Raw genomic sequence first — 26735 nt, 5'->3', positions numbered from 1 at the left:
AGTAATGTATTTGATTTCAAGTGGATAGAAAAAAAATGTACCTGACACCTCTGGATCTCAAGAGTAGCACACTACCCACTCTGTTTGGTACTGTTACACTGAGAGTAAAAACATCTAATTAGGGAAATTTTAGATTGAGCAACATAATCTAAAAAGAATACTCCAACCGTCAAGATACACTTAGAAAGCAATTGATTTTAAGGGGGCACCAGAATTTGAAACTGGGACCGCTTGATCTGCAGTCAAATTCTCTACCACTGAGCTTTTCCCACGCTAATAGAAACTGTCCAAGGGCGGAAAAAATGGTCTAATAAGGGACATTTAAGATGGAGATCTACATGACCTAATAAAGAACACTCTCTCTTTGAAAGCATACATTAAAAAAGTATTTGATTTCAAGTTCACTAAATGATTTGAACCTGAGTCCTCTTGATCTGAAGTCTATCGCACTTCCACCTTTGTTTGGAACTGTCTGACTGAGAGAAAAAACATCAAATGAGGGACATTTTAGATTGAGTAACAACTCCCGAAAATGAGCACTCCATCTCTCAAGATACAATTAGATAGTACTTGACGTCAAGGGGGCACCAGGATTTGAACATGTGACCTCTTGATCTGCAGTCAAATGCTCAACCACTGAGCTATACCCCCACTGTCAGAACCTGTGTAAGAGCGAAAAATTGTCTAACAAGGGCCATTTTAGATGGAGTTATTTTGCCTCTTCAAAAACTATCCCTCTTGGAAAACACACCAGTAATGTATTTGATTTCAAGTGGATAGAAAAAAAAATTACCTGACACCTCTGGATCTCAAGAGTAGCACACTACCCACTCTATTTGGTACTGTTAGACTGAGAGAAAAAACATCAAATGAGGGACATTTTAGATTGAGTAACAACTCCTGAAAATGAGCACTCCGACTCTCAAGATACAATTAGATAGTACTTGACATCAAGGGGGCACCAGGATTTGAAACTGGGACCTCTTGATCTGCTGTCAAATGTTCTACCACAGAGCTATACCCCCTCTGTCAGAAACTGTGTAAGAGGGAAAAACTGTCTAACAAGGGCCATTTTAGATTGAGAGTTATTTTGCTTCTTCAAAAACTCTCCCTCTTGGAAAACACACCAGTAATGTATTTGATTTCAAGTGGATAGAGGGAAAAAAAATTACCTGACACCTCTGGATCTCAAGAGTAGCACACTACCCACTCTGTTAGGTACTGTTAGACTGAGAGAAAAAACATCTAATGAGGGAAATTTTAGATTGAGTAACATAATCTAAAAAATAATACTCTAACCGTCAAGATACACTTAGAAAGCACTTGATTTTAAGGGGGCACCAGAATTTGAAACTGGGACCGCTTGATCTGCAGTCAAATTCTCTACCACTGAGCTTTTCCCACGCTAATAGAAACTGTCCAAAAATTGTCTAATAAGGGACATTTTAGATGGCGATCTACATAACCTAATAAAGAACACTCTCTCTTTGAAAGCACACATTAAAAAAGTATTTGATTTCAAGTTCACTAAAGGATTTGAACCTGAGTCCTCTTGATCTGAAGTCTATCGCACTTCCACCTTTGTTTGGAACTGTCTGACTGAGAGAAAAAAACATCAAATGAGGGACATTTTAGATTGAGTAACAACTCCTGAAAATGAGCACTCCGACTCTCAAGATTCAATTAGATAGTACATGACATCAAGGGGGCACCAGGATTTGAACCTGGGACCTCTTGATCTGCAGTCAAATGCTCTACCACTGAATTATACCCCCTCTGTCCAAAACTGTGAAAGAGGGGAAAACTGTCTAACAAGGGCCATTTTAGATGGAGAGTTATTTTGCCTCTTCAAAAACTCTCCCTCTTGGAAAACACACCAGTAATGTATTTGATTTCAAGTGGATAGAAAAAAAATTACCTGACACCTCTGGATCTCAAGAGTAGCACACTACCCACTCTGTTAGGTACTGTTAGACTGAGAGAAAAAATAACATCTAATGAGGGAAATTTTAGATTGAGTAACATAATCTAAAAAAGAATACTCCAACCGTCAAGATACACTTAGAAAGCACTTGATTTTAAGGGGGCACCAGAATTTGAAACTGGGACTGCTTGATCTGCAGTCAAATTCTCTACCACTGAGCTTTTCCCACACTAATAGAAACTGTACAAAAATGGTCTAATACGGGACATTTTAGATGGGGATCTACATAACCTAATAAAGAACACTCTCTCTTTGAAAACATACCCATAAAGTATTTTATTTCAAGTTGACTAAAGGATTTCTACCTGAGTCATCTTATTCTGAAGTCTATTGCACTTTCACCTCCGTTAGGAACTGTCTGACTGAGAGACAAAACATCAAATGAGGGACATTTTAGATTGAGTAACAACTCCTAAAAATGAGCACTCCGACTCTCAAGATACAATTAGATAGTACTTGACATCAAGGGGGCACCAGGATTTGAACCTGGGACCTCTTGAGCTGCTGTCAAATTCTCTACCACTGAGCTTTTCCCACACTAATTGAAACTGTCCAAAAATGGTCTAATAAGGGACATTTTAGATGGCGATCTACATAACCTAATAAAGAACACTCTCTCTTTGAAAACATACCCATAAAGTATTTTATTTCAAGTTGACAAAAGGAGTTGAACCTGAGTCCTCTTGATCTGAAGTCTATTGCAATTCCACCTTCGTTTGGAACTGTCTGACTGAGAGAAAAATCATCTAATGAGGGACATTTTAGATTGATTAACAACTCCTTAAAAGTAGCACTCCATCTCTCGAGATACACTTAGAAAGTGACTGATTTCAAGGGGGCACCAGGATTTTAAACTGGGACCTCTTGATCTGCAGTCAAATGCTCTACCACTGAGCAATACCCCCTCTGTCAGAAACTGTGTAAGAGGGAAAAACTGTCTAACAAGGGCCATTTTAGATGGAGAGTTATTTTGCCTCTTCAAAAACTTTCCCTCTTGGAAAACACACCAGTAATGTATTTGATTTCAAGTGGATCGAACATTTTTAACCTGACACCTCTGGATCTGTTTGGAACTGTTTGACTGAGAGAAAAACCATCAAATGACGGACATTTTAGATTGAGTAACATAATCTAAAAAAGATTACTCCAACCGTCAAGATACACTTAGAAAGCACTTGATTTTAACTTCTCTCATTCCCCTCCCATCCGGTCCCAGCTTCATTCCATGTTCTACTGACTGTTGACATCTAGTGGAAGGCGTATGAAGTGCAAACAGATCCATATATTACAGGGAATTGAATAGGCGATGACTTTAACAACGACCACTCTCAGAATTTTCACTTCCTGTTTGGATTTCTTCTCAGGTTTTTGCCTGCCATATGAGTTCTGTTATACTCACAGACATCATTCAAACAGTTTTAGAAACTTGAGAGTGTTTCCTATCCAAAATTAATTATAATATGCATATATTAGCATCTGAGACAGAGTAGGAGGCAGTTCACTATGGGCACGCAATTCATCCAAAAGTGAAAATGCTGCCCCCTATATCAAAGAAGTTAACGGGGCACCAGAATTTGAATCTGGGACCTCTTGATCTGCAGTCTATTGCACTTCCAACTTCGTTTGGAACTGTCTGACTGAGAGAAAAAATATCTAATACGGGACATTTTAGATTGAGTAACAACTCCTGAAAAATAGCACTCCATCTCTAAAGATAGACTTAGAAAGTACATGTCTTTAAGGGGGCACTAGGATTTGAACCTGGGACCTCTTGATCTGCAGTCAAATGCTCTACCACTGAGGTATACCCCCTATGTCAGAACAACCATAAGTGGAAAAAACGGTCTAACAAGGGCCATTTTAGATGGAGAGTTATTTTGCCTAATCAAGAACTCTCCCTCTTGGAAAACACACCAGTAATGCATTTGATTTTAAGTGGATCGAACATTTTTAACCTGACACCTCTGGATCTCAAGAGTAAAACACGACCCACTCTGTTGGGAACTGTTTGACTGAGAGAAAAACCATCAAATGACGGACATTTTAGATTGAGTAACATAATCTAAAAAAGATTACTCCAACCGTCAAGATACACTTAGAAAGCACTTGATTTTAACTTCTCTCATTCCCCTCCCATCCGGTCCCAGCTTCATTCCATGTTCTACTGACTGTTGACATCTAGTGGAAGGCGTATGAAGTGCAAACAGATCCATATATTACAGGGAATTGAATAGGCGATGACTTTAACAACGACCACTCTCAGAATTTTCACTTCCTGTTTGGATTTCTTCTCAGGTTTTTTCCTGCCATATGAGTTATGTTATACTCACAGACATCATTCAAACAGTTTTAGAAACTTGAGAGTGTTTCCTATCCAAAATTAATTATAATATGCATATATTAGCATCTGAGACAGAGTAGGAGGCAGTTCACTATGGGCACGCAATTCATCCAAAAGTGAAAATGCTGCCCCCTATATCAAAGAAGTTAACGGGGCACCAGAATTTGAATCTGGGACCTCTTGATCTGCAGTCTATTGCACTTCCAACTTCGTTTGGAACTGTCTGACTGAGAGAAAAAAGATCTAATACGGGACATTTTAGATTGAGTAACAACTCCTGAAAAATAGCACTCCATCTCTAAAGATAGACTTAGAAAGTACATGTCTTTAAGGGGGCACTAGGATTTGAACCTGGGACCTCTTGATCTGCAGTCAAATGCTCTACCACTGAGCTATACCCCCTATGTCAGAACAACCATAAGTGGAAAAAACGGTCTAACAAGGGCCATTTTAGATGGAGAGTTATTTTGCCTAATCAAGAACTCTCCCTCTTGGAAAACACACCAGTAATGCATTTGATTTTAAGTGGATCGAACATTTTTAACCTGACACCTCTGGATCTCAAGAGTAAAACACTACCCACTCTGTTGGGAACTGTTTGACTGAGAGAAAAACCATCAAATGACGGACATTTTAGATTGAGTAACATAATCTAAAAAAGATTACTCCAACCGTCAAGATACACTTAGAAAGCACTTGATTTTAACTTCTCTCATTCCCCTCCCATCCGGTCCCAGCTTCATTCCATGTTCTACTGACTGTTGACATCTAGTGGAAGGCGTATGAAGTGCAAACAGATCCATATATTACAGGGAATTGAATAGGCGATGACTTTAACAACGACCACTCTCAGAATTTTCACTTCCTGTTTGGATTTCTTCTCAGGTTTTTTCCTGCCATATGAGTTATGTTATACTCACAGACATCATTCAAACAGTTTTAGAAACTTGAGAGTGTTTCCTATCCAAAATTAATTATAATATGCATATATTAGCATCTGAGACAGAGTAGGAGGCAGTTCACTATGGGCACGCAATTCATCCAAAAGTGAAAATGCTGCCCCCTATATCAAAGAAGTTAACGGGGCACCAGAATTTGAATCTGGGACCTCTTGATCTGCAGTCTATTGCACTTCCAACTTCGTTTGGAACTGTCTGACTGAGAGAAAAAAGATCTAATACGGGACATTTTAGATTGAGTAACAACTCCTGAAAAATAGCACTCCATCTCTAAAGATAGACTTAGAAAGTACATGTCTTTAAGGGGGCACTAGGATTTGAACCTGGGACCTCTTGATCTGCAGTCAAATGCTCTACCACTGAGCTATACCCCCTATGTCAGAACAACCATAAGTGGAAAAAACGGTCTAACAAGGGCCATTTTAGATGGAGAGTTATTTTGCCTAATCAAGAACTCTCCCTCTTGGAAAACACACCAGTAATGCATTTGATTTTAAGTGGATCGAACATTTTTAACCTGACACCTCTGGATCTCAAGAGTAAAACACTACCCACTCTGTTGGGAACTGTTTGACTGAGAGAAAAACCATCAAATGACGGACATTTTAGATTGAGTAACATAATCTAAAAAAGATTACTCCAACCGTCAAGATACACTTAGAAAGCACTTGATTTTAACTTCTCTCATTCCCCTCCCATCCGGTCCCAGCTTCATTCCATGTTCTACTGACTGTTGACATCTAGTGGAAGGCGTATGAAGTGCAAACAGATCCATATATTACAGGGAATTGAATAGGCGATGACTTTAACAACGACCACTCTCAGAATTTTCACTTCCTGTTTGGATTTCTTCTCAGGTTTTTGCCTGCCATATGAGTTCTGTTATACTCACAGACATCATTCAAACAGTTTTAGAAACTTGAGAGTGTTTCCTATCCAAAATTAATTATAATATGCATATATTAGCATCTGAGACAGAGTAGGAGGCAGTTCACTATGGGCACGCAATTCATCCAAAAGTGAAAATGCTGCCCCCTATATCAAAGAAGTTAACGGGGCACCAGAATTTGAATCTGGGACCTCTTGATCTGCAGTCTATTGCACTTCCAACTTCGTTTGGAACTGTCTGACTGAGAGAAAAAAGATCTAATACGGGACATTTTAGATTGAGTAACAACTCCTGAAAAATAGCACTTCATCTCTAAAGATAGACTTAGAAAGTACATGTCTTCAAGGGGGCACTAGGATTTGAACCTGGGACCTCTTGATCTGTAGTCAAAAGATCTACCACTGAGCTATACCCCCTCTGTCAGAACCTCTGTAGGAGGAAAAAACTGTCTAACAAGGGCCATTTTAGATGGACAGTTATTTTGCCTAATCAAGAACGCTCCCTCTTGGAAAACACACTAGACCTCTGGATCTCAAGAGTAAAACACTACCGACTCTGTTTAGAACTGTTTGACTGAGAGAAAAACCATCTAATGACGGACATTTTAGATTGAGTAACATAATCTAAAAAACATTGCTCCAACCGTCAAGATACACTTAGAAAGCAATTGATTTTAAGGGGGCACCAGAGTTTGAAACTGGGACCGCTTGATCTGCAGTCAAATTCTCTACCACTGAGTTTTTCCCACGCTAATAGAAACTGTCCAAAAATTGTGCAATAAGGGACATTTTAGATGGAGAGTTATTTTGCCTCTTCAAAAACTCTCCCTCTTGGAAAACACACCAGTAATGTATTTGATTTCAAGTGGATAGAAAAAAAATGTACCTGACACCTCTGGATCTCAAGAGTAGCACACTACCCACTCTGTTTGGTACTGTTTGACTGAGAGAAAAACCATCTAATGACGGACATTTTAGATTGAGTAACATAATCTAAAAAACATTGCTCCAACCGTCAAGATACACTTAGAAAGCAATTGATTTTAAGGGGGCACCAGAATTTGAAACTGGGACCGCTTGATCTGCAGTCAAATTCTCTACCACTGAGCTTTTCCCACACTAATAGAAACTGTACAAAAATGGTCTAATACGGAACATTTTAGATGGGGATCTACATAACCTAATAAAGAACACTCTCTCTTTGAAAACATACCCATAAAGTATTTTATTTCAAGTTGACTAAAGGATTTCTACCTGAGTCATCTTATTCTGAAGTCTATTGCACTTTCACCTCCGTTAGGAACTGTCTGACTGAGAGACAAAACATCAAATGAGGGACATTTTAGATTGAGTAACAACTCCTAAAAATGAGCACTCCGACTCTCAAGATACAATTAGATAGTACTTGACATCAAGGGGGCACCAGGATTTGAACCTGGGACCTCTTGAGCTGCTGTCAAATTCTCTACCACTGAGCTTTTCCCACGCTAATTGAAACTGTCCAAAAATGGTCTAATAAGGGACATTTTAGATGGCGATCTACATAACCTAATAAAGAACACTCTCTCTTTGAAAACATACCCATAAAGTATTTTATTTCAAGTTGACAAAAGGAGTTGAACCTGAGTCCTCTTGATCTGAAGTCTATTGCAATTCCACCTTCGTTTGGAACTGTCTGACTGAGAGAAAAATCATCTAATGAGGGACATTTTAGATTGATTAACAACTCCTTAAAAGTAGCACTCCATCTCTCGAGATACACTTAGAAAGTGACTGATTTCAAGGGGGCACCAGGATTTTAAACTGGGACCTCTTGATCTGCAGTCAAATGCTCTACCACTGAGCTATACCCCCTCTGTCAGAAACTGTGTAAGAGGGAAAAACTGTCTAACAAGGGCCATTTTAGATGGAGAGTTATTTTGCCTCTTCAAAAACTCTCCCTCTTGGAAAACACACCAGTAATGTATTTGATTTCAAGTGGATAGAAAAAAAAATTACGTGACACCTCTGGATCTCAAGAGCAGCAGACTACCCACTCTGTTTGGTACTGTTAGACTGAGAGAAAAAACATCAAATGAGGGACATTTTAGATTGAGTAACAACTCCTGAAAATGAGCACTCCGACGCTCAAGATACAATTAGATAGTACTTGACATCAAGGGGGCACCAGGATTTGGACCTGGGACCTCTTGATCTGCAGTCAAATGCTCTACCACTGAGCTATACCCCCTCTGTCAGAAACTGTGTAAGAGGGAAAAACTGTCTAACAAGGGCCATTTTAGATGGAGAGTTATTTTGCCTCTTCAAAAACTCTCCCTCTTGGAAAACACACCAGTAATGTATTTGATTTCAAGTGGATAGAAAAAAAAATTACCTGACACCTCTGGATCTCAAGAGCAGCAGACTACCCACTCTGTTTGGTGCTGTTAGACTGAGAGAAAAAACATCAAATGAGGGACATTTTAGATTAAGTAACATAATCTAAAAAAGAATACTCTAACCGTCAAGATACACTTAGAAAGCACTTGATTTTAAGGGGGCACCAGAATTTGAAACTGGGACCGCTTGATCTGCAGTCAAATTCTCTACCACTGAGCTTTTCCCACGCTAATGGAAAAATGTCCAAAAATGGTCTAATAAGGGACATTTAAGATGGAGATCTACATAACCTAATAAAGAACACTCTCTCTTTGAAAGCACACATTAAAAAGTTATTTGATTTCAAGTTCACTAAAGGATTTGAACCTGAGTCCTCTTGATCTGAAGTCTATCGCACTTCCACCTTTGTTTGGAACTGTCTGACTGAGAGAAAAAAACATCAAATGAGGGACATTTTAGATTGAGTAACAACTCCTGAAAATGACCACTCCGACTCTCAAGACACAATTAGATCGTACTTGACATCAAGGGGGCACCAGGATTTAAACCTGGGACTTCTTGATCTGCAGTCAAATGCTCTACCACTGAGCTTTTCCCACGCTAATGGAAAAATGTCCAAAAATTGTCTAATAAGGGACATTTAAGATGGAGATCTACATAACCTAATAAAGAACACTCTCTCTTTGAAAGCATACATTAAAAAAGTATTTGATTTCAAGTTCACTAAAGGATTTGAACCTGAGTCCTCTTGATCTGAAGTCTATCGCACTTCCACCTTTGTTTGGAACTGTCTGACTGAGAGAAAAAACATCAAATGAGGGACATTTTAGATTGAGTAACAACTCCTGAAAATGAGCACTCCGACTCTCAAGATACAATTAGATAGTACTTGACATCAAGGGGGCACCAGGATTTGAACCTGGGACCTCTTGATCTGCAGTCAAATGCTCTACCACTGAGCTATACCCCCTCTGTCAGAAACTGTGTAAGAGGGAAAAACTGTCTAACAAGGGCCATTTTAGATGGAGAGTTATTTTTCCTCTTCAAAATCTCTCCTTCTTGGAAAACACACCAGTAATGTATTTGATTTGAAGTGGATAGAAAAAAAAATTACCTGACACCTCTGGATCTCAAGAGCAGCAGACTACCCACTCTGTTTGGTACTGTTAGACTGAGAGAAAAAACATCAAATGAGGGACATTTTAGATTGAGTAACATAATCTAAAAAAGAATACTCTAACCGTCAAGATACACTTAGAAAGCACTTGATTTTAAGGGGGCACCAGAATTTGAAACTGGGACCGCTTGATCTGTGGGGTTTTATAAGGTTTTTTGACATGCTTAACTAACTATAAGCTAGTAGGGCTTCTTATGCATTAAAGTTTGAATTGCTGACTCCTGCATTTTCCATTGTTCTCACTTTTACCAGTGCTCAGGGCCCAACCATGAATATCAGCCTGAAATGTGTGTGTGTTAAAAGGAGAGAAGCAACAAATGTACCAGTAGTGTGAAGCTGTACTGTGTGACCGAGACTGTGCTAATCTTAGGGAGACACAGGAGGGGGTGAATCAGGAGACTGCTGACTGTGGTGTACAATGGACAATAACAGATAAGCTATACACACGAAGAACATGTGAGGTTCTGAGTAATACTATAACACACGTGATTGAATATTAGCAACTGTATTACATGTGATTGAATACTATAACAAACGTGATTAGTAACTGTATTAAATGTGATTGAATATTAGCTAACTGTTGGACTGGGCGCCTGGGTGTCTGTGTGTGTGTGCTGGAAGTAACAGTTAGCTCAGATAAGAAGCTGGGAAGCTGTAGTTAGCCTTGAGCGAGAACAGTGGAAATTGTATAACAGGTGTGAATAGCTCAGACAATATTACAGAGCTGTCTGACCTCAGTCTTTGGGGTGAAGGAGCGTAATCTACACAGCAACAGCGTCGGGACATCACATGCGCTAAGGGGCCAGGACTGGCTTAAGGCGCCAACATCAACGATAGGCTGGGTAAGTCTAAACCACGCCCAGTCTCTACTCTGACAGGCCGGCTCGGAAGTGGGAACTATCTCTGTCATGAGTATTTATTATAATGTCTTTGTCAGTAACAAGTGTCTTCTCTGTTTCCACCCTGCGGGGTGGTGCAGTGAACCCGTATATACGAAAAATGCATTTGCCATTTATTAACTTTTGAATTAAACAATTATTTTAATCAAGTTCAGTTGTCCTATTGTTCCTATCTCAGTTGAACTTACGCAGCCCTAACAGATCTGCAGTCAAATTCTCTACCACTGAGCTTTTCCCACGCTAATGGAAAAATGTCCAAAAATTGTCTAATAAGGGACATTTAAGATGGAGATCTACATAACCTAATAAAGAACACTCTCTCTTTGAAAGCACACATTAAAAAAGTATTTGATTTCAAGTTCACTAAAGGATTTGAACCTGAGTCCTCTTGATCTGAAGTCTATCGCACTTCCACCTTTGTTTGGAACTGTCTGACTGAGAGAAAAAACATCAAATGAGGGACATTTTAGATTGAGTAACAACTCCTGAAAATGAGCACTCTCACTCTCAAGATACAATTAGATAGTACTTGACATCAAGGGGGCACCAGGATTTGAAGCTGGGACCTCTTGATCTGCAGTCAAATGCTCTAACACTGAGCTATACCCCCTCTGTCAGAAACTGTGTAAGAGGGAAAAACTGTCTAACAAGGGCCATTTTAGATGGAGAGTTATTTTGCCTCTTCAAAATCTCTCCCTCTTGGAAAACACACTAGTAATGTATTTGATTTCAAGTGGATAGAAAAAAAAATTACCTGACACCTCTGGATCTCAAGAGCAGCAGACTACCCACTCTGTTTGGTTCTGTTAGACTGAGAGAAAAAACATCAAATGAGGGACATTTTAGATTAAGTAACATAATCTAAAAAAGAATACTCTAACCGTCAAGATACACTTAGAAAGCACTTGATTTTAAGGGGGCACCAGAATTTTAAACTGGGACCGCTTGATCTGCAGTCAAATTCTCTACCACTGAGCTTTTCCCACGCTAATGGAAAAATGTCCAAAAATGGTCTAATAAGGGACATTTAAGATGGAGATCTACATAACCTAATAAAGAACACTCTCTCTTTGAAAGCACACATTAAAAAAGTATTTGATTTCAAGTTCACTAAAGGATTTGAACCTGAGTCCTCTTGATCTGAAGTCTATCGCACTTCCACCTTTGTTTGGAACTGTCTGACTGAGAGAAAAAAACATCAAATGAGGGACATTTTAGATTGAGTAACAACTCCTGAAAATGAGCCCTCCAACTCTCAAGATACAATTAGATAGTACTTGACATCAAGGGGGCACCAGGATTTGGACCTGGGACCTCTTGATCTGCAGTCAAATGCTCTACCACTGAGCTATACCCCCTCTGTCAGAAACTGTGTAAGAGGGAAAAACTGTCTAACAAGGGCCATTTTAGATGGAGAGTTATTTTGCCTCTTCAAAAACTCTCCCTCTTGGAAAACACACCAGTAATGTATTTGATTTCAAGTGGAGAGGAAAAAAAATTACCTGACACCTCTGGATCTCAAGAGCAGCAGACTACCCACTCTGTTTGGTACTGTTAGACTGAGAGAAAAAACATCAAATGAGGGACATTTTAGATTGAGTAACATAATCTAAAAAAGAATACTCTAACCGTCAAGATACACTTAGAAAGCACTTGATTTTAAGGGGGCACCAGAATTTGAAACTGGGACCGCTTGATCTGCAGTCAAATTCTCTACCACTGAGCTTTTCCCACGCTCATGGAAAAATGTCCAAAAATTGTCTAATAAGGGACATTTAAGATGGAGATCTACATAACCTAATAAAGAACACTCTCTCTTTGAAAGCACACATTAAAAAAGTATTTGATTTCAAGTTCACTAAAGGATTTGAACCTGAGTCCTCTTGATCTGAAGTCTATCGCACTTCCACCTTTGTTTGGAACTGTCTGACTGAGAGAAAAAACATCAAATGAGGGACATTTTAGATTGAGTAACAACTCCTGAAAATGAGCACTTCGACTGTCAAGATACAATTAGATAGTACTTGACATCAAGGGGGCACCAGGATTTGAACCTGGGACCTCTTGATCTGCAGTCAAAGTCTCTACCACTGAGCTATACCCCCTCTGTCAGAAACTGTGTAAGAGGGAAAAACTGTCTAACAAGGGCCATTTTAGATGGAGAGTTATTTTTCCTCTTCAAAATCTCTCCCTCTTGGAAAACACACCAGTAATGTATTTGATTTCAAGTGGATAGAAAAAAAAATTACCTGACACCTCTGGATCTCAAGAGCAGCAGACTACCCACTCTGTTTGGTACTGTTAGACTGAGAGAAAAAACATCAAATGAGGGACATTTTAGATTGAGTAACATAATCTAAAAAAGAATACTCTAACCGTCAAGATACACTTAGAAAGCACTTGATTTTAAGGGGGCACCAGAATTTGAAACTGGGACCGCTTGATCTGTGGGGTTTTATAAGGTTTTTTGACATGCTTAACTAACTATAAGCTAGTAGGGCTTCTTATGCATTAAAGTTTGAATTGCTGACTCCTGCATTTTCCATTGTTCTCACTTTTACCAGTGCTCAGGGCCCAACCATGAATATCAGCCTGAAATGTGTGTGTGTTAAAAGGAGAGAAGCAACAAATGTACCAGTAGTGTGAAGCTGTACTGTGTGACCGAGACTGTGCTAATCTTAGGGAGACACAGGAGGGGGTGAATCAGGAGACTGCTGACTGTGGTGTACAATGGACAATAACAGATAAGCTATACACACGAAGAACATGTGAGGTTCTGAGTAATACTATAACACACGTGATTGAATATTAGCAACTGTATTACATGTGATTGAATACTATAACAAACGTGATTAGTAACTGTATTAAATGTGATTGAATATTAGCTAACTGTTGGACTGGGCGCCTGGGTGTCTGTGTGTGTGTGCTGGAAGTAACAGTTAGCTCAGATAAGAAGCTGGGAAGCTGTAGTTAGCCTTGAGCGAGAACAGTGGAAATTGTATAACAGGTGTGAATAGCTCAGACAATATTACAGAGCTGTCTGACCTCAGTCTTTGGGGTGAAGGAGCGTAATCTACACAGCAACAGCGTCGGGACATCACATGCGCTAAGGGGCCAGGACTGGCTTAAGGCGCCAACATCAACGATAGGCTGGGTAAGTCTAAACCACGCCCAGTCTCTACTCTGACAGGCCGGCTCGGAAGTGGGAACTATCTCTGTCATGAGTATTTATTATAATGTCTTTGTCAGTAACAAGTGTCTTCTCTGTTTCCACCCTGCGGGGTGGTGCAGTGAACCCGTATATACGAAAAATGCATTTGCCATTTATTAACTTTTGAATTAAACAATTATTTTAATCAAGTTCAGTTGTCCTATTGTTCCTATCTCAGTTGAACTTACGCAGCCCTAACAGATCTGCAGTCAAATTCTCTACCACTGAGCTTTTCCCACGCTAATGGAAAAATGTCCAAAAATTGTCTAATAAGGGACATTTAAGATGGAGATCTACATAACCTAATAAAGAACACTCTCTCTTTGAAAGCACACATTAAAAAAGTATTTGATTTCAAGTTCACTAAAGGATTTGAACCTGAGTCCTCTTGATCTGAAGTCTATCGCACTTCCACCTTTGTTTGGAACTGTCTGACTGAGAGAAAAAACATCAAATGAGGGACATTTTAGATTGAGTAACAACTCCTGAAAATGAGCACTCTCACTCTCAAGATACAATTAGATAGTACTTGACATCAAGGGGGCACCAGGATTTGAAGCTGGGACCTCTTGATCTGCAGTCAAATGCTCTAACACTGAGCTATACCCCCTCTGTCAGAAACTGTGTAAGAGGGAAAAACTGTCTAACAAGGGCCATTTTAGATGGAGAGTTATTTTGCCTCTTCAAAATCTCTCCCTCTTGGAAAACACACTAGTAATGTATTTGATTTCAAGTGGATAGAAAAAAAAATTACCTGACACCTCTGGATCTCAAGAGCAGCAGACTACCCACTCTGTTTGGTTCTGTTAGACTGAGAGAAAAAACATCAAATGAGGGACATTTTAGATTAAGTAACATAATCTAAAAAAGAATACTCTAACCGTCAAGATACACTTAGAAAGCACTTGATTTTAAGGGGGCACCAGAATTTTAAACTGGGACCGCTTGATCTGCAGTCAAATTCTCTACCACTGAGCTTTTCCCACGCTAATGGAAAAATGTCCAAAAATGGTCTAATAAGGGACATTTAAGATGGAGATCTACATAACCTAATAAAGAACACTCTCTCTTTGAAAGCACACATTAAAAAAGTATTTGATTTCAAGTTCACTAAAGGATTTGAACCTGAGTCCTCTTGATCTGAAGTCTATCGCACTTCCACCTTTGTTTGGAACTGTCTGACTGAGAGAAAAAAACATCAAATGAGGGACATTTTAGATTGAGTAACAACTCCTGAAAATGAGCCCTCCAACTCTCAAGATACAATTAGATAGTACTTGACATCAAGGGGGCACCAGGATTTGGACCTGGGACCTCTTGATCTGCAGTCAAATGCTCTACCACTGAGCTATACCCCCTCTGTCAGAAACTGTGTAAGAGGGAAAAACTGTCTAACAAGGGCCATTTTAGATGGAGAGTTATTTTGCCTCTTCAAAAACTCTCCCTCTTGGAAAACACACCAGTAATGTATTTGATTTCAAGTGGAGAGGAAAAAAAATTACCTGACACCTCTGGATCTCAAGAGCAGCAGACTACCCACTCTGTTTGGTACTGTTAGACTGAGAGAAAAAACATCAAATGAGGGACATTTTAGATTGAGTAACATAATCTAAAAAAGAATACTCTAACCGTCAAGATACACTTAGAAAGCACTTGATTTTAAGGGGGCACCAGAATTTGAAACTGGGACCGCTTGATCTGCAGTCAAATTCTCTACCACTGAGCTTTTCCCACGCTCATGGAAAAATGTCCAAAAATTGTCTAATAAGGGACATTTAAGATGGAGATCTACATAACCTAATAAAGAACACTCTCTCTTTGAAAGCACACATTAAAAAAGTATTTGATTTCAAGTTCACTAAAGGATTTGAACCTGAGTCCTCTTGATCTGAAGTCTATCGCACTTCCACCTTTGTTTGGAACTGTCTGACTGAGAGAAAAAACATCAAATGAGGGACATTTTAGATTGAGTAACAACTCCTGAAAATGAGCACTTCGACTGTCAAGATACAATTAGATAGTACTTGACATCAAGGGGGCACCAGGATTTGAACCTGGGACCTCTTGATCTGCAGTCAAAGTCTCTACCACTGAGCTATACCCCCTCTGTCAGAAACTGTGTAAGAGGGAAAAACTGTCTAACAAGGGCCATTTTAGATGGAGAGTTATTTTTCCTCTTCAAAATCTCTCCCTCTTGGAAAACACACCAGTAATGTATTTGATTTCAAGTGGATAGAAAAAAAAATTACCTGACACCTCTGGATCTCAAGAGCAGCAGACTACCCACTCTGTTTGGTACTGTTAGACTGAGAGAAAAAACATCAAATGAGGGACATTTTAGATTGAGTAACATAATCTAAAAAAGAATACTCTAACCGTCAAGATACACTTAGAAAGCACTTGATTTTAAGGGGGCACCAGAATTTGAAACTGGGACCGCTTGATCTGTGGGGTTTTATAAGGTTTTTTGACATGCTTAACTAACTATAAGCTAGTAGGGCTTCTTATGCATTAAAGTTTGAATTGCTGACTCCTGCATTTTCCATTGTTCTCACTTTTACCAGTGCTCAGGGCCCAACCATGAATATCAGCCTGAAATGTGTGTGTGTTAAAAGGAGAGAAGCAACAAATGTACCAGTAGTGTGAAGCTGTACTGTGTGACCGAGACTGTGCTAATCTTAGGGAGACACAGGAGGGGGTGAATCAGGAGACTGCTGACTGTGGTGTACAATGGACAATAACAGATAAGCTATACACACGAAGAACATGTGAGGTTCTGAGTAATACTATAACACACGTGATTGAATATTAGCAACTGTATTACATGTGATTGAATACTATAACAAACGTGATTAGTAACTGTATTAAATGTGATTGAATATTAGCTAACTGTTGGACTGGGCGCCTGGGTGTCTGTGTGTGTGTGCTGGAAGTAACAGTTAGCTCAGATAAGAAGCTGGGAAGCTGTAGTTAGCCTTGAGCGAGAACAGTGGAAATTGTATAACAGGTGTGAATAGCTCAGACAATATTACAGAGCTGTCTGACCTCAGTCTTTGGGGTGAAGGAGCGTAATCTACACAGCAACAGCGTCGGGACATCACATGCGCTAAGGGGCCAGGACTGGCTTAAGGCGCCAACATCAACGATAGGCTGGGTAAGTCTAAACCACGCCCAGTCTCTACTCTGACAGGCCGGCTCGGAAGTGGGAACTATCTCTGTCATGAGTATTTATTATAATGTCTTTGTCAGTAACAAGTGTCTTCTCTGTTTCCACCCTGCGGGGTGGTGCAGTGAACCCGTATATACGAAAAATGCATTTGCCATTTATTAACTTTTGAATTAAACAATTATTTTAATCAAGTTCAGTTGTCCTATTGTTCCTATCTCAGTTGAACTTACGCAGCCCTAACAGATCTGCAGTCAAATTCTCTACCACTGAGCTTTTCCCACGCTAATGGAAAAATGTCCAAAAATTGTCTAATAAGGGACATTTAAGATGGAGATCTACATAACCTAATAAAGAACACTCTCTCTTTGAAAGCACACATTAAAAAAGTATTTGATTTCAAGTTCACTAAAGGATTTGAACCTGAGTCCTCTTGATCTGAAGTCTATCGCACTTCCACCTTTGTTTGGAACTGTCTGACTGAGAGAAAAAACATCAAATGAGGGACATTTTAGATTGAGTAACAACTCCTGAAAATGAGCACTCTCACTCTCAAGATACAATTAGATAGTACTTGACATCAAGGGGGCACCAGGATTTGAAGCTGGGACCTCTTGATCTGCAGTCAAATGCTCTAACACTGAGCTATACCCCCTCTGTCAGAAACTGTGTAAGAGGGAAAAACTGTCTAACAAGGGCCATTTTAGATGGAGAGTTATTTTGCCTCTTCAAAATCTCTCCCTCTTGGAAAACACACTAGTAATGTATTTGATTTCAAGTGGATAGAAAAAAAAATTACCTGACACCTCTGGATCTCAAGAGCAGCAGACTACCCACTCTGTTTGGTTCTGTTAGACTGAGAGAAAAAACATCAAATGAGGGACATTTTAGATTAAGTAACATAATCTAAAAAAGAATACTCTAACCGTCAAGATACACTTAGAAAGCACTTGATTTTAAGGGGGCACCAGAATTTTAAACTGGGACCGCTTGATCTGCAGTCAAATTCTCTACCACTGAGCTTTTCCCACGCTAATGGAAAAATGTCCAAAAATGGTCTAATAAGGGACATTTAAGATGGAGATCTACATAACCTAATAAAGAACACTCTCTCTTTGAAAGCACACATTAAAAAAGTATTTGATTTCAAGTTCACTAAAGGATTTGAACCTGAGTCCTCTTGATCTGAAGTCTATCGCACTTCCACCTTTGTTTGGAACTGTCTGACTGAGAGAAAAAAACATCAAATGAGGGACATTTTAGATTGAGTAACAACTCCTGAAAATGAGCCCTCCAACTCTCAAGATACAATTAGATAGTACTTGACATCAAGGGGGCACCAGGATTTGGACCTGGGACCTCTTGATCTGCAGTCAAATGCTCTACCACTGAGCTATACCCCCTCTGTCAGAAACTGTGTAAGAGGGAAAAACTGTCTAACAAGGGCCATTTTAGATGGAGAGTTATTTTGCCTCTTCAAAAACTCTCCCTCTTGGAAAACACACCAGTAATGTATTTGATTTCAAGTGGAGAGGAAAAAAAATTACCTGACACCTCTGGATCTCAAGAGCAGCAGACTACCCACTCTGTTTGGTACTGTTAGACTGAGAGAAAAAACATCAAATGAGGGACATTTTAGATTGAGTAACATAATCTAAAAAAGAATACTCTAACCGTCAAGATACACTTAGAAAGCACTTGATTTTAAGGGGGCACCAGAATTTGAAACTGGGACCGCTTGATCTGCAGTCAAATTCTCTACCACTGAGCTTTTCCCACGCTCATGGAAAAATGTCCAAAAATTGTCTAATAAGGGACATTTAAGATGGAGATCTACATAACCTAATAAAGAACACTCTCTCTTTGAAAGCACACATTAAAAAAGTATTTGATTTCAAGTTCACTAAAGGATTTGAACCTGAGTCCTCTTGATCTGAAGTCTATCGCACTTCCACCTTTGTTTGGAACTGTCTGACTGAGAGAAAAAACATCAAATGAGGGACATTTTAGATTGAGTAACAACTCCTGAAAATGAGCACTTCGACTGTCAAGATACAATTAGATAGTACTTGACATCAAGGGGGCACCAGGATTTGAACCTGGGACCTCTTGATCTGCAGTCAAAGTCTCTACCACTGAGCTATACCCCCTCTGTCAGAAACTGTGTAAGAGGGAAAAACTGTCTAACAAGGGCCATTTTAGATGGAGAGTTATTTTTCCTCTTCAAAATCTCTCCCTCTTGGAAAACACACCAGTAATGTATTTGATTTCAAGTGGATAGAAAAAAAAATTACCTGACACCTCTGGATCTCAAGAGCAGCAGACTACCCACTCTGTTTGGTACTGTTAGACTGAGAGAAAAAACATCAAATGAGGGACATTTTAGATTGAGTAACATAATCTAAAAAAGAATACTCTAACCGTCAAGATACACTTAGAAAGCACTTGATTTTAAGGGGGCACCAGAATTTGAAACTGGGACCGCTTGATCTGTGGGGTTTTATAAGGTTTTTTGACATGCTTAACTAACTATAAGCTAGTAGGGCTTCTTATGCATTAAAGTTTGAATTGCTGACTCCTGCATTTTCCATTGTTCTCACTTTTACCAGTGCTCAGGGCCCAACCATGAATATCAGCCTGAAATGTGTGTGTGTTAAAAGGAGAGAAGCAACAAATGTACCAGTAGTGTGAAGCTGTACTGTGTGACCGAGACTGTGCTAATCTTAGGGAGACACAGGAGGGGGTGAATCAGGAGACTGCTGACTGTGGTGTACAATGGACAATAACAGATAAGCTATACACACGAAGAACATGTGAGGTTCTGAGTAATACTATAACACACGTGATTGAATATTAGCAACTGTATTACATGTGATTGAATACTATAACAAACGTGATTAGTAACTGTATTAAATGTGATTGAATATTAGCTAACTGTTGGACTGGGCGCCTGGGTGTCTGTGTGTGTGTGCTGGAAGTAACAGTTAGCTCAGATAAGAAGCTGGGAAGCTGTAGTTAGCCTTGAGCGAGAACAGTGGAAATTGTATAACAGGTGTGAATAGCTCAGACAATATTACAGAGCTGTCTGACCTCAGTCTTTGGGGTGAAGGAGCGTAATCTACACAGCAACAGCGTCGGGACATCACATGCGCTAAGGGGCCAGGACTGGCTTAAGGCGCCAACATCAACGATAGGCTGGGTAAGTCTAAACCACGCCCAGTCTCTACTCTGACAGGCCGGCTCGGAAGTGGGAACTATCTCTGTCATGAGTATTTATTATAATGTCTTTGTCAGTAACAAGTGTCTTCTCTGTTTCCACCCTGCGGGGTGGTGCAGTGAACCCGTATATACGAAAAATGCATTTGCCATTTATTAACTTTTGAATTGAACAATTATTTTAATCAAGTTCAGTTGTCCTATTGTTCCTATCTCAGTTGAACTTACGCAGCCCTAACAGATCTGCAGTCAAATTCTCTACCACTGAGCTTTTCCCACGCTAATGGAAAAATGTCCAAAAATTGTCTAATAAGGGACATTTAAGATGGAGATCTACATAACCTAATAAAGAACACTCTCTCTTTGAAAGCACACATTAAAAAAGTATTTGATTTCAAGTTCACTAAAGGATTTGAACCTGAGTCCTCTTGATCTGAAGTCTATCGCACTTCCACCTTTGTTTGGAACTGTCTGACTGAGAGAAAAAACATCAAATGAGGGACATTTTAGATTGAGTAACAACTCCTGAAAATGAGCAATCTCACTCTCAAGATACAATTAGATAGTACTTGACATCAAGGGGGCACCAGGATTTGAAGCTGGGACCTCTTGATCTGCAGTCAAATGCTCTACCACTGAGCTATACCCCCTCTGTCAGAAACTGTGTAAGAGGGAAAAACTGTCTAACAAGGGCCATTTTAGATGGAGAGTTATTTTGCCTCTTCAAAATCTCTCCCTCTTGGAAAATACACCAGTAATGTATTTGATTTCAAGTGGATAGAAAAAAAAATTGCCTGACACCTCTGGATCTCAAGAGCAGCAGACTACCCACTCTGTTTGGTACTGTTAGACTGAGAGAAAAAACATCAAATGAGGGACATTTTAGATTGAGTAACATAATCTAAAAAAGAATACTCTAACCGTCAAGATACACTTAGAAAGCACTTGATTTTAAGGGGGCACCAGAATTTGAAACTGGGACCGCTTGATCTGTGGGGTTTTATAAGGTTTTTTGACATGGATTTGAACCTGTGTCCTCTTGATCTGAAGTCTATCGCACTTCCACCTTTGTTTGGAACTGTCTGACTGAGAGAAAAAACATCAAATGAGGGACATTTTAGATTGAGTAACAACTCCTGAAAATGAGCACTCTCACTCTCAAGATACAATTAGATAGTACTTGACATCAAGGGGGCACCAGGATTTGAAGCTGGGACCTCTTGATCTGCAGTCAAATGCTCTACCACTGAGCTATACCCCCTCTGTCAGAAACTGTGTAAGAGGGAAAAACTGTCTAACAAGGGCCATTTTAGATGGAGAGTTATTTTGCCTCTTCAAAATCTCTCCCTCTTGGAAAACACACTAGTAATGTATTTGATTTCAAGTGGATAGAAAAAAAAATTACCTGACACCTCTGGATCTCAAGAGCAGCAGACTACCCACTCTGTTTGGTTCTGTTAGACTGAGAGAAAAAACATCAAATGAGGGACATTTTAGATTGAGTAACATAATCTAAAAAAGAATACTCTAACCGTCAAGATACACTTAGAAAGCACTTGATTTTAAGGGGGCACCAGAATTTGAAACTGGGACCGCTTGATCTGCAGTCAAATTCTCTACCACTGAGCTTTTCCCACGCTAATGGAAAAATGTCCAAAAATGGTCTAATAAGGGACATTTAAGATGGAGATCTACATAACCTAATAAAGAACACTCTCTCTTTGAAAGCACACATTAAAAAAGTATTTGATTTCAAGTTCACTAAAGGATTTGAACCTGAGTCCTCTTGATCTGAAGTCTATCGCACTTCCACCTTTGTTTGGAACTGTCTGACTGAGAGAAAAAACATCAAATGAGGGACATTTTAGATTGAGTAACAACTCCTGAAAATGAGCACTCTCACTCTCAAGATACAATTAGATAGTACTTGACATCAAGGGGGCACCAGGATTTGAAGCTGGGACCGCTTGATCTGCAGTCAAATTCTCTACCACTGAGCTTTTCCCACGCTAATGGAAAAATGTCCAAAAATTGTCTAATAAGGGACATTTAAGATGGAGATCTACATAACCTAATAAAGAACACTCTCTCTTTGAAAGCATACATTAAAAAAGTATTTGATTTCAAGTTCACTAAAGGATTTGAACCTGAGTCCTCTTGATCTGAAGTCTATCGCACTTCCACCTTTGTTTGGAACTGTCTGACTGAGAGAAAAAACATCAAATGAGGGACATTTTAGATTGAGTAACAACTCCTGAAAATGAGCACTTCGACTCTCAAGATACAATTAGATAGTACTTGACATCAAGGGGGCACCAGGATTTGAACCTGGGACCTCTTGATCTGCAGTCAAATGCTCTACCACTGAGCTATACCCCCTCTGTCAGAAACTGTGTAAGAGGGAAAAACTGTCTAACAAGGGCCATTTTAGATGGAGAGTTATTTTTCCTCTTCAAAATCTCTCCCTCTTGGAAAACACACCAGTAATGTATTTGATTTCAAGTGGATAGAAAAAAAAATTACCTGACACCTCTGGATCTCAAGAGCAGCAGACTACCCACTCTGTTTGGTACTGTTAGACTGAGAGAAAAAACATCAAATGAGGGACATTTTAGATTGAGTAACATAATCTAAAAAAGAATACTCTAACCGTCAAGATACACTTAGAAAGCACTTGATTTTAAGGGGGCACCAGAATTTGAAACTGGGACCGCTTGATCTGTGGGGTTTTATAAGGTTTTTTGACATGCTTAACTAACTATAAGCTAGTAGGGCTTCTTATGCATTAAAGTTTGAATTGCTGACTCCTGCATTTTCCATTGTTCTCACTTTTACCAGTGCTCAGGGCCCAACCATGAATATCAGCCTGAAATGTGTGTGTGTTAAAAGGAGAGAAGCAACAAATGTACCAGTAGTGTGAAGCTGTACTGTGTGACCGAGACTGTGCTAATCTTAGGGAGACACAGGAGGGGGTGAATCAGGAGACTGCTGACTGTGGTGTACAATGGACAATAACAGATAAGCTATACACACGAAGAACATGTGAGGTTCTGAGTAATACTATAACACACGTGATTGAATATTAGCAACTGTATTACATGTGATTGAATACTATAACAAACGTGATTAGTAACTGTATTAAATGTGATTGAATATTAGCTAACTGTTGGACTGGGCGCCTGGGTGTCTGTGTGTGTGTGCTGGAAGTAACAGTTAGCTCAGATAAGAAGCTGGGAAGCTGTAGTTAGCCTTGAGCGAGAACAGTGGAAATTGTATAACAGGTGTGAATAGCTCAGACAATATTACAGAGCTGTCTGACCTCAGTCTTTGGGGTGAAGGAGCGTAATCTACACAGCAACAGCGTCGGGACATCACATGCGCTAAGGGGCCAGGACTGGCTTAAGGCGCCAACATCAACGATAGGCTGGGTAAGTCTAAACCACGCCCAGTCTCTACTCTGACAGGCCGGCTCGGAAGTGGGAACTATCTCTGTCATGAGTATTTATTATAATGTCTTTGTCAGTAACAAGTGTCTTCTCTGTTTCCACCCTGCGGGGTGGTGCAGTGAACCCGTATATACGAAAAATGCATTTGCCATTTATTAACTTTTGAATTAAACAATTATTTTAATCAAGTTCAGTTGTCCTATTGTTCCTATCTCAGTTGAACTTACGCAGCCCTAACAGATCTGCAGTCAAATTCTCTACCACTGAGCTTTTCCCACGCTAATGGAAAAATGTCCAAAAATTGTCTAATAAGGGACATTTAAGATGGAGATCTACATAACCTAATAAAGAACACTCTCTCTTTGAAAGCACACATTAAAAAAGTATTTGATTTCAAGTTCACTAAAGGATTTGAACCTGAGTCCTCTTGATCTGAAGTCTATCGCACTTCCACCTTTGTTTGGAACTGTCTGACTGAGAGAAAAAACATCAAATGAGGGACATTTTAGATTGAGTAACAACTCCTGAAAATGAGCACTCTCACTCTCAAGATACAATTAGATAGTACTTGACATCAAGGGGGCACCAGGATTTGAAGCTGGGACCTCTTGATCTGCAGTCAAATGCTCTACCACTGAGCTATACCCCCTCTGTCAGAAACTGTGTAAGAGGGAAAAACTGTCTAACAAGGGCCATTTTAGATGGAGAGTTATTTTTCCTCTTCAAAATCTCTCCCTCTTGGAAAACACACCAGTAATGTATTTGATTTCAAGTGGATAGAAAAAAAAATTACCTGACACCTCTGGATCTCAAGAGCAGCAGACTACCCACTCTGTTTGGTACTGTTAGACTGAGAGAAAAAACATCAAATGAGGGACATTTTAGATTGAGTAACATAATCTAAAAAAGAATACTCTAACCGTCAAGATACACTTAGAAAGCACTTGATTTTAAGGGGGCACCAGAATTTGAAACTGGGACCGCTTGATCTGTGGGGTTTTATAAGGTTTTTTGACATGCTTAACTAACTATAAGCTAGTAGGGCTTCTTATGCATTAAAGTTTGAATTGCTGACTCCTGCATTTTCCATTGTTCTCACTTTTACCAGTGCTCAGGGCCCAACCATGAATATCAGCCTGAAATGTGTGTGTGTTAAAAGGAGAGAAGCAACAAATGTACCAGTAGTGTGAAGCTGTACTGTGTGACCGAGACTGTGCTAATCTTAGGGAGACACAGGAGGGGGTGAATCAGGAGACTGCTGACTGTGGTGTACAATGGACAATAACAGATAAGCTATACACACGAAGAACATGTGAGGTTCTGAGTAATACTATAACACACGTGATTGAATATTAGCAACTGTATTACATGTGATTGAATACTATAACAAACGTGATTAGTAACTGTATTAAATGTGATTGAATATTAGCTAACTGTTGGACTGGGCGCCTGGGTGTCTGTGTGTGTGTGCTGGAAGTAACAGTTAGCTCAGATAAGAAGCTGGGAAGCTGTAGTTAGCCTTGAGCGAGAACAGTGGAAATTGTATAACAGGTGTGAATAGCTCAGACAATATTACAGAGCTGTCTGACCTCAGTCTTTGGGGTGAAGGAGCGTAATCTACACAGCAACAGCGTCGGGACATCACATGCGCTAAGGGGCCAGGACTGGCTTAAGGCGCCAACATCAACGATAGGCTGGGTAAGTCTAAACCACGCCCAGTCTCTACTCTGACAGGCCGGCTCGGAAGTGGGAACTATCTCTGTCATGAGTATTTATTATAATGTCTTTGTCAGTAACAAGTGTCTTCTCTGTTTCCACCCTGCGGGGTGGTGCAGTGAACCCGTATATACGAAAAATGCATTTGCCATTTATTAACTTTTGAATTAAACAATTATTTTAATCAAGTTCAGTTGTCCTATTGTTCCTATCTCAGTTGAACTTACGCAGCCCTAACAGATCTGCAGTCAAATTCTCTACCACTGAGCTTTTCCCACGCTAATGGAAAAATGTCCAAAAATTGTCTAATAAGGGACATTTAAGATGGAGATCTACATAACCTAATAAAGAACACTCTCTCTTTGAAAGCACACATTAAAAAAGTATTTGATTTCAAGTTCACTAAAGGATTTGAACCTGAGTCCTCTTGATCTGAAGTCTATCGCACTTCCACCTTTGTTTGGAACTGTCTGACTGAGAGAAAAAACATCAAATGAGGGACATTTTAGATTGAGTAACAACTCCTGAAAATGAGCAATCTCACTCTCAAGATACAATTAGATAGTACTTGACATCAAGGGGGCACCAGGATTTGAAGCTGGGACCTCTTGATCTGCAGTCAAATGCTCTACCACTGAGCTATACCCCCTCTGTCAGAAACTGTGTAAGAGGGAAAAACTGTCTAACAAGGGCCATTTTAGATGGAGAGTTATTTTGCCTCTTCAAAATCTCTCCCTCTTGGAAAATACACCAGTAATGTATTTGATTTCAAGTGGATAGAAAAAAAAATTGCCTGACACCTCTGGATCTCAAGAGCAGCAGACTACCCACTCTGTTTGGTACTGTTAGACTGAGAGAAAAAACATCAAATGAGGGACATTTTAGATTGAGTAACATAATCTAAAAAAGAATACTCTAACCGTCAAGATACACTTAGAAAGCACTTGATTTTAAGGGGGCACCAGAATTTGAAACTGGGACCGCTTGATCTGTGGGGTTTTATAAGGTTTTTTGACATGGATTTGAACCTGTGTCCTCTTGATCTGAAGTCTATCGCACTTCCACCTTTGTTTGGAACTGTCTGACTGAGAGAAAAAACATCAAATGAGGGACATTTTAGATTGAGTAACAACTCCTGAAAATGAGCACTCTCACTCTCAAGATACAATTAGATAGTACTTGACATCAAGGGGGCACCAGGATTTGAAGCTGGGACCTCTTGATCTGCAGTCAAATGCTCTACCACTGAGCTATACCCCCTCTGTCAGAAACTGTGTAAGAGGGAAAAACTGTCTAACAAGGGCCATTTTAGATGGAGAGTTATTTTGCCTCTTCAAAATCTCTCCCTCTTGG

General features: G+C 39.7%; 9 non-coding genes across 9 annotated transcripts; all 9 read right to left on the bottom strand.

Annotated features, from left to right (window-relative positions):
* Positions 1-4655: 4655 nt before the first annotated feature.
* Positions 4656-4727, bottom strand: trnac-gca (transfer RNA cysteine (anticodon GCA)). The gene has a single exon. It is a non-coding gene; the product is annotated as a tRNA-Cys (tRNA).
* Positions 4728-5586: 859 nt separating this feature from the next.
* On the bottom strand, positions 5587-5658 carry trnac-gca (transfer RNA cysteine (anticodon GCA)). Its single transcript has one exon. It is a non-coding gene; the product is annotated as a tRNA-Cys (tRNA).
* Positions 5659-6517: 859 nt separating this feature from the next.
* Positions 6518-6589, bottom strand: trnac-aca (transfer RNA cysteine (anticodon ACA)). The gene has a single exon. It is a non-coding gene; the product is annotated as a tRNA-Cys (tRNA).
* Positions 6590-8330: 1741 nt separating this feature from the next.
* Positions 8331-8402, bottom strand: trnac-gca (transfer RNA cysteine (anticodon GCA)). The gene has a single exon. It is a non-coding gene; the product is annotated as a tRNA-Cys (tRNA).
* Positions 8403-9449: 1047 nt separating this feature from the next.
* trnac-gca (transfer RNA cysteine (anticodon GCA)) lies at positions 9450-9521 on the bottom strand. The gene has a single exon. It is a non-coding gene; the product is annotated as a tRNA-Cys (tRNA).
* Positions 9522-11913: 2392 nt separating this feature from the next.
* Positions 11914-11985, bottom strand: trnac-gca (transfer RNA cysteine (anticodon GCA)). Its single transcript has one exon. It is a non-coding gene; the product is annotated as a tRNA-Cys (tRNA).
* Positions 11986-15124: 3139 nt separating this feature from the next.
* On the bottom strand, positions 15125-15196 carry trnac-gca (transfer RNA cysteine (anticodon GCA)). Its single transcript has one exon. It is a non-coding gene; the product is annotated as a tRNA-Cys (tRNA).
* Positions 15197-18335: 3139 nt separating this feature from the next.
* Positions 18336-18407, bottom strand: trnac-gca (transfer RNA cysteine (anticodon GCA)). Its single transcript has one exon. It is a non-coding gene; the product is annotated as a tRNA-Cys (tRNA).
* Positions 18408-22527: 4120 nt separating this feature from the next.
* Positions 22528-22599, bottom strand: trnac-gca (transfer RNA cysteine (anticodon GCA)). The gene has a single exon. It is a non-coding gene; the product is annotated as a tRNA-Cys (tRNA).
* Between the last annotated feature and the right edge of the window lie 4136 nt (positions 22600-26735).

The sequence above is a fragment of the Salvelinus alpinus genome, chromosome 7 (assembly GCF_045679555.1).
Source record: "Salvelinus alpinus chromosome 7, SLU_Salpinus.1, whole genome shotgun sequence".
NCBI classification, from domain to species: Eukaryota; Metazoa; Chordata; class Actinopteri; order Salmoniformes; family Salmonidae; genus Salvelinus; species Salvelinus alpinus.
Note: the sequence above shows the minus strand (reverse complement) of the source record. Positions and strands in the feature narration are given on the sequence as shown.